The sequence below is a fragment of the Branchiostoma floridae genome, chromosome 18 (assembly GCF_000003815.2).
Source record: "Branchiostoma floridae strain S238N-H82 chromosome 18, Bfl_VNyyK, whole genome shotgun sequence".
In the NCBI taxonomy this organism is placed as follows: domain Eukaryota; kingdom Metazoa; phylum Chordata; class Leptocardii; order Amphioxiformes; family Branchiostomatidae; genus Branchiostoma; species Branchiostoma floridae.
Genome location: NC_049996.1, coordinates 11,115,921 through 11,123,269, shown reverse-complemented (window position 1 = coordinate 11,123,269; position 7,349 = coordinate 11,115,921).

Below are 7,349 nucleotides of genomic sequence, written 5' to 3'. Positions count from 1 at the left end.
TTTCGACATAATAAAAAACCTACAACCCTTACCTGTAGAATACAGCTCCAAGATGCCAACATTTCCAAAGAAAAACACATCTTCTGATACTTTTAAAAATCAACCCTGAGGGGACTCACCGGGGACCTTCTGCGCAGCCGTCAATTAGGGTCATTGCCCTTGTAGGGGCCCGAACTTGAGAATTGACAAGTTTCATTCATTTCGCATGATGCGGGTAAGAGTTTTCAAACATTATCCCAAGTTTCAAAGCTTTCTGACCAAGAATGCTCCCAGGGGAATAGATCTCATGGCAGGTGTCAGAGGACTTTCCTCAGGGCTTTGGCAGTGGTTTGAGGCATTTGATAGGCTCCATAGCATTGACCAAAAAGTGACACAAACTGAAGAGAAAGTTAAAAGCTGATCCTTCTAGCATAAGGAAAGTATTCTCCCACCATTTACACACCTAAAGTTGTATTGAAAAGCTGCCAGGTTAGACTTTGAAGCATTTTATGAGAGTGCATATTACATTATCAATAAAAGGTACAGAAAGTAAGAAATCAGGCCCAAAACCACTAAAATGGCAGAATTTCTCAAGAAATTTCAGTCAGTTGAGTCAGGTAAAGCCTTTCTTTTGCCCATATAACCAATTTTTGGGAACATATTGGCCCCCAAGGATATATAAGCCCCAAAGGACACACCTACCCCCCCCCCCTCATTCTATGCACTCTCATCATCTGCTCCAAAGTGTGGTCTAACAGCATTTAGATACAAATTTTGGTGTCTAAACTGATGGAGAGTAGTCCCCTTATGACAGGGTGAGCAGATTTTACCATTTTCCCCTGTTTGTGCCACTTTTTGCTAAACAATATGAAGTCTAACCAAAGCCACAAACCTTACCACATCCCTCCTGACACCTGTGCTCCCTGGGGACCAATCCTTGGAGTAGGGTCTCCGTGAAGTCTTTGAAACTTGTGACAATGCTTGACAACCCTTCCCGCATCACTTGAAGTGTCTTGACACCTGCTAATTTTGAACTTGAATACCCTGCCGAACATGGCAGAGCAGTGACCACCAATCATGTCTTCCCTATCCTTATAATGCATTTAATGGCAAATGGAAGCTGTCAAAAGTCACCTACCTGACGTTTCGTTCTCGAAAAACTAACATTGAGAGGGTAGCCCGGCTTCTAAAATGTCCATTCTCAACTTTTCGGAACTTTCTGACCGGTGATTTGCATCCAAACGCAACTCGGTGACCTTTGACCCCATCTGGCACTACAATGACAGCTACATAACAAACTTCTTTCTAGTGTTCCAGGCACCCAAAACAGGCTTAAAAGTCTGTTTTTTTCGACATAATAAAAAACCTACAACCCTTACCTGTAGAATACAGCTCCAAGATGCCAACATTTCCAAAGAAAAACACATCTTCTGATACTTTTAAAAATCAATCCTGAGGGGACTCACCGGGGACCTTCTGCGCAGCCGTCAATTAGGGGTCATTGCCCTTGTAGGGGCCCGAACTTGAGAATTGACAAGTTTCAATCATTTCGCATGATGCGAGTAAGAGTTTTCAAACATTATCCCAAGTTTCAAAGCTTTCTGACCAAGAATGCTCCCAGGGGAATGGATCTCATGGCAGGTGTCAGAGGACTTTCCTCAAGGCTTTGGCAGTGGTTTGAGGCATTTGATAGGCTCCATAGCATTAACCAAAAAGTGACACAAACTGAAGAAAAAGTTAAAAGCTGATCTTTCTAGCATAAGGAAAGTATTCTCCCACCATTTACACACCTAAAGTTGTATTGAAAAGCTGCCAGGTTAGACTTTGAAGCATTTTATGAGAGTGCATATTACATTATCAATAAAAGGTACAGAAAGTAAGAAATCAGGCCCAAAACCACTAAAATGGCAGAATTTCTCAAGAAATTTCAGTCAGTTGAGTCAGGTAAAGCCTTTCTTTTGCCCATATAACCAATTTTTGGGAACATATTGGCCCCCAAGAATATATAAGCCCCAAAGGACACACCTACCCCCCCCCCCCTCATTCTATGCACTCTCATCATCTGCTCCAAAGTGTGGTCTAACAGCATTTAGATACAAATTTTGGTGTCTAAACTGATGGAGAGTAGTCCCCTTATGACAGGGTGAGCAGATTTTACCATTTTCCCCTGTTTGTGCCACTTTTTGCTAAACAATATGAAGTCTAACCAAAGCCACAAACCTTACCACACCCCTCCTGACACCTGTGCTCCCTGGGGACCAATCCTTGGAGTAGGGTCTCCGTGAAGTCTTTGAAACTTGTGACAATGCTTGACAACCCTTCCCGCATCACTTGAAGTGTCTTAACACCTGCTAATTTTGAACTTGAATACCCTGCCGAACATGGCAGGGGCCCGAACTTGAGAATTGACAAGTTTCATTCATTTCGCATGATGCGGGTAAGAGTTTTCAAACATTATCCCAAGTTTCAAAGCTTTCTGACCAAGAATGCTCCCAGGGGAATAGATCTCATGGCAGGTGTCAGAGGACTTTCCTCAGGGCTTTGGCAGTGGTTTGAGGCATTTGATAGGCTCCATAGCATTGACCAAAAAGTGACACAAACTGAAGAGAAAGTTAAAAGCTGATCCTTCTAGCATAAGGAAAGTATTCTCCCACCATTTACACACCTAAAGTTGTATTGAAAAGCTGCCAGGTTAGACTTTGAAGCATTTTATGAGAGTGCATATTACATTATCAATAAAAGGTACAGAAAGTAAGAAATCAGGCCCAAAACCACTAAAATGGCAGAATTTCTCAATAAATTTCAGTCAGTTGAGTCAGGTAAAGCCTTTCTTTTGCCCATATAACCAATTTTTGGGAACATATTGGCCCCCAAGGATATATAAGCCCCAAAGGACACACCTACCCCCCCCCCCCCTCATTCTATGCACTCTCATCATCTGCTCCAAAGTGTGGTCTAACAGCATTAAGATACAAATTTTGGTGTCTAAACTGATGGAGAGTAGTCCCCTTATGACAGGGTGAGCAGATTTTACCATTTTCCCCTGTTTGTGCCACTTTTTGCTAAACAGTATGAAGTCTAACCAAAGCCACAAACCTTACCACATCCCTCCTGACACCTGTGCTCCCTGGGGACCAATCCTTGGAGTAGGGTCTCCGTGAAGTCTTTGAAACTTGTGACAATGCTTGACAACCCTTCCCGCATCACTTGAAGTGTCTTGACACCTGCTAATTTTGAACTTGAATACCCTGCCGAACATGGCAGAGCAGTGACCACCAATCATGTCTTCCCTATCCTTATAATGCATTTAATGGCAAATAGAAGCTGTCAAAAGTCACCTACCTGACGTTTCGTTCTCGAAAAACTAACATTGAGAGGGTAGCCCGGCTTCTAAAATGTCCATTCTCAACTTTTCGGAACTTTCTGACCGGTGATTTGCATCCAAACGCAACTCGGTGACCTTTGACCCCATCTGGCACTACAATGACAGCTACATAACAAACTTCTTTCTAGTGTCCAGGCACCCAAAACAGGCTTGAAAGTCTGTTTTTTTCGACATAATAAAAAACCTACAACCCTTACCTGTAGAATACAGCTCCAAGATGCCAACATTTCCAAAGAAAAACACATCTTCTGATACTTTTAAAAATCAACCCTGAGGGGACTCACCGGGGACCTTCTGCGCAGCCGTCAATTAGGGTCATTGCCCTTGTAGGGGCCCGAACTTGAGAATTGACAAGTTTCATTCATTTCGCATGATGCGGGTAAGAGTTTTCAAACATTATCCCAAGTTTCAAAGCTTTCTGACCAAGAATGCTCCCAGGGGAATAGATCTCATGGCAGGTGTCAGAGGACTTTCCTCAGGGCTTTGGCAGTGGTTTGAGGCATTTGATAGGCTCCATAGCATTGACCAAAAAGTGACACAAACTGAAGAGAAAGTTAAAAGCTGATCCTTCTAGCATAAGGAAAGTATTCTCCCACCATTTACACACCTAAAGTTGTATTGAAAAGCTGCCAGGTTAGACTTTGAAGCATTTTATGAGAGTGCATATTACATTATCAATAAAAGGTACAGAAAGTAAGAAATCAGGCCCAAAACCACTAAAATGGCAGAATTTCTCAATAAATTTCAGTCAGTTGAGTCAGGTAAAGCCTTTCTTTTGCCCATATAACCAATTTTTGGGAACATATTGGCCCCCAAGGATATATAAGCCCCAAAGGACACACCTACCCCCCCCCCCCCTCATTCTATGCACTCTCATCATCTGCTCCAAAGTGTGGTCTAACAGCATTAAGATACAAATTTTGGTGTCTAAACTGATGGAGAGTAGTCCCCTTATGACAGGGTGAGCAGATTTTACCATTTTCCCCTGTTTGTGCCACTTTTTGCTAAACAGTATGAAGTCTAACCAAAGCCACAAACGACATAATAAAAAACCTACAACCCTTACCTGTAGAATACAGCTCCAAGATGCCAACATTTCCAAAGAAAAACACATCTTCTGATACTTTTAAAAATCAATCCTGAGGGGACTCACCGGGGACCTTCTGCGCAGCCGTTAATTAGGGGTCATTGCCCTTGTAGGGGCCCGAACTTGAGAATTGACAAGTTTCAATCATTTCGCATGATGCGAGTAAGAGTTTTCAAACATTATCCCAAGTTTCAAAGCTTTCTGACCAAGAATGCTCCCAGGGGAATGGATCTCATGGCAGGTGTCAGAGGACTTTCCTCAAGGCTTTGGCAGTGGTTTGAGGCATTTGATAGGCTCCATAGCATTAACCAAAAAGTGACACAAACTGAAGAAAAAGTTAAAAGCTGATCTTTCTAGCATAAGGAAAGTATTCTCCCACCATTTACACACCTAAAGTTGTATTGAAAAGCTGCCAGGTTAGACTTTGAAGCATTTTATGAGAGCGCATATTACATTATCAATAAAAGGTACAGAAAGTAAGAAATCAGGCCCAAAACCACTAAAATGGCAGAATTTCTCAAGAAATTTCAGTCAGTTGAGTCAGGTAAAGCCTTTCTTTTGCCCATATAACCAATTTTTGGGAACATATTGGCCCCCAAGGATATATAAGCCCCAAAGGACACACCTACCCCCCCCCCCTCATTCTATGCACTCTCATCATCTGCTCCAAAGTGTGGTCTAACAGCATTTAGATACAAATTTTGGTGTCTAAACTGATGGAGAGTAGTCCCCTTATGACAGGGTGAGCAGATTTTACCATTTTCCCCTGTTTGTGCCACTTTTTGCTAAACAATATGAAGTCTAACCAAAGCCACAAACCTTACCACATCCCTCCTGACACCTGTGCTCCCTGGGGACCAATCCTTGGAGTAGGGTCTCCGTGAAGTCTTTGAAACTTGTGACAATGCTTGACAACCCTTCCCGCATCACTTGAAGTGTCTTGACACCTGCTAATTTTGAACTTGAATACCCTGCCGAATTGTAGGGGCCCGAACCACCAATCATGTCTTCCCTATCCTTATAATGCATTTAATGGCAAATAGAAGCTGTCAAAAGTCACCTACCTGACGTGACCAAGAATGCTCCCAGGGGAATGGATCTCATGGCAGGTGTCAGAGGACTTTCCTCAAGGCTTTGGCAGTGGTTTGAGGCATTTGATAGGCTCCATAGCATTAACCAAAAAGTGACACAAACTGAAGAAAAAGTTAAAAGCTGATCTTTCTAGCATAAGGAAAGTATTCTCCCACCATTTACACACCTAAAGTTGTATTGAAAAGCTGCCAGGTTAGACTTTGAAGCATTTTATGAGAGCGCATATTACATTATCAATAAAAGGTACAGAAAGTAAGAAATCAGGCCCAAAACCACTAAAATGGCAGAATTTCTCAAGAAATTTCAGTCAGTTGAGTCAGGTAAAGCCTTTCTTTTGCCCATATAACCAATTTTTGGGAACATATTGGCCCCCAAGGATATATAAGCCCCAAAGGACACACCTACCCCCCCCCCCTCATTCTATGCACTCTCATCATCTGCTCCAAAGTGTGGTCTAACAGCATTTAGATACAAATTTTGGTGTCTAAACTGATGGAGAGTAGTCCCCTTATGACAGGGTGAGCAGATTTTACCATTTTCCCCTGTTTGTGCCACTTTTTGCTAAACAATATGAAGTCTAACCAAAGCCACAAACCTTACCACACCCCTCCTGACACCTGTGCTCCCTGGGGACCAATCCTTGGAGTAGGGTCTCCGTGAAGTCTTTGAAACTTGTGACAATGCTTGACAACCCTTCCCGCATCACTTGAAGTGTCTTGACACCTGCTAATTTTGAACTTGAATACCCTGCCGAACATGGCAGAGCAGTGACCACCAATCATGTCTTCCCTATCCTTATAATGCATTTAATGGCAAATGGAAGCTGTCAAAAGTCACCTACCTGACGTTTCGTTCTCGAAAAACTAACATTGAGAGGGTAGCCCGGCTTCTAAAATGTCCATTCTCAACTTTTCGGAACTTTCTGACCGGTGATTTGCATCCAAACGCAACTCGGTGACCTTTGACCCCATCTGGCACTACAATGACAGCTACATAACAAACTTCTTTCTAGTGTTCCAGGCACCCAAAACAGGCTTAAAAGTCTGTTTTTTTCGACATAATAAAAAACCTACAACCCTTACCTGTAGAATACAGCTCCAAGATGCCAACATTTCCAAAGAAAAACACATCTTCTGATACTTTTAAAAATCAATCCTGAGGGGACTCACCGGGGACCTTCTGCGCAGCCGTCAATTAGGGGTCATTGCCCTTGTAGGGGCCCGAACTTGAGAATTGACAAGTTTCAATCATTTCGCATGATGCGAGTAAGAGTTTTCAAACATTATCCCAAGTTTCAAAGCTTTCTGACCAAGAATGCTCCCAGGGGAATGGATCTCATGGCAGGTGTCAGAGGACTTTCCTCAAGGCTTTGGCAGTGGTTTGAGGCATTTGATAGGCTCCATAGCATTAACCAAAAAGTAATAGCAGGGTCTTATAGTAGAAATTGCACGAGTATGGTTTGATATGTTAGTCGGCCGGCCAGGGCAAGAAAGCTGCTTGGTCAAAGGATGAACCGCTCCATGGGTCCCCATGGCAAGGGGATTGCGTTATTGGCTTTTGAGATACATGCGCTTAGAACTTAGCCCTTCTTTACTCCATGACCATGACCCTTCTGATAGAACGTCCTTGCCCTTGCCTATTGGAGTACACGCACCCAAGAAGTAGCAACGCCCCAGGCGACAGATATACAAACTGAAGGAAATCACATTCTAGCTTCAGTACCATGGACAGACGCATTGGGTTATACACACACACACACACACACACACACACACACACACACACACACACACACACACACACACA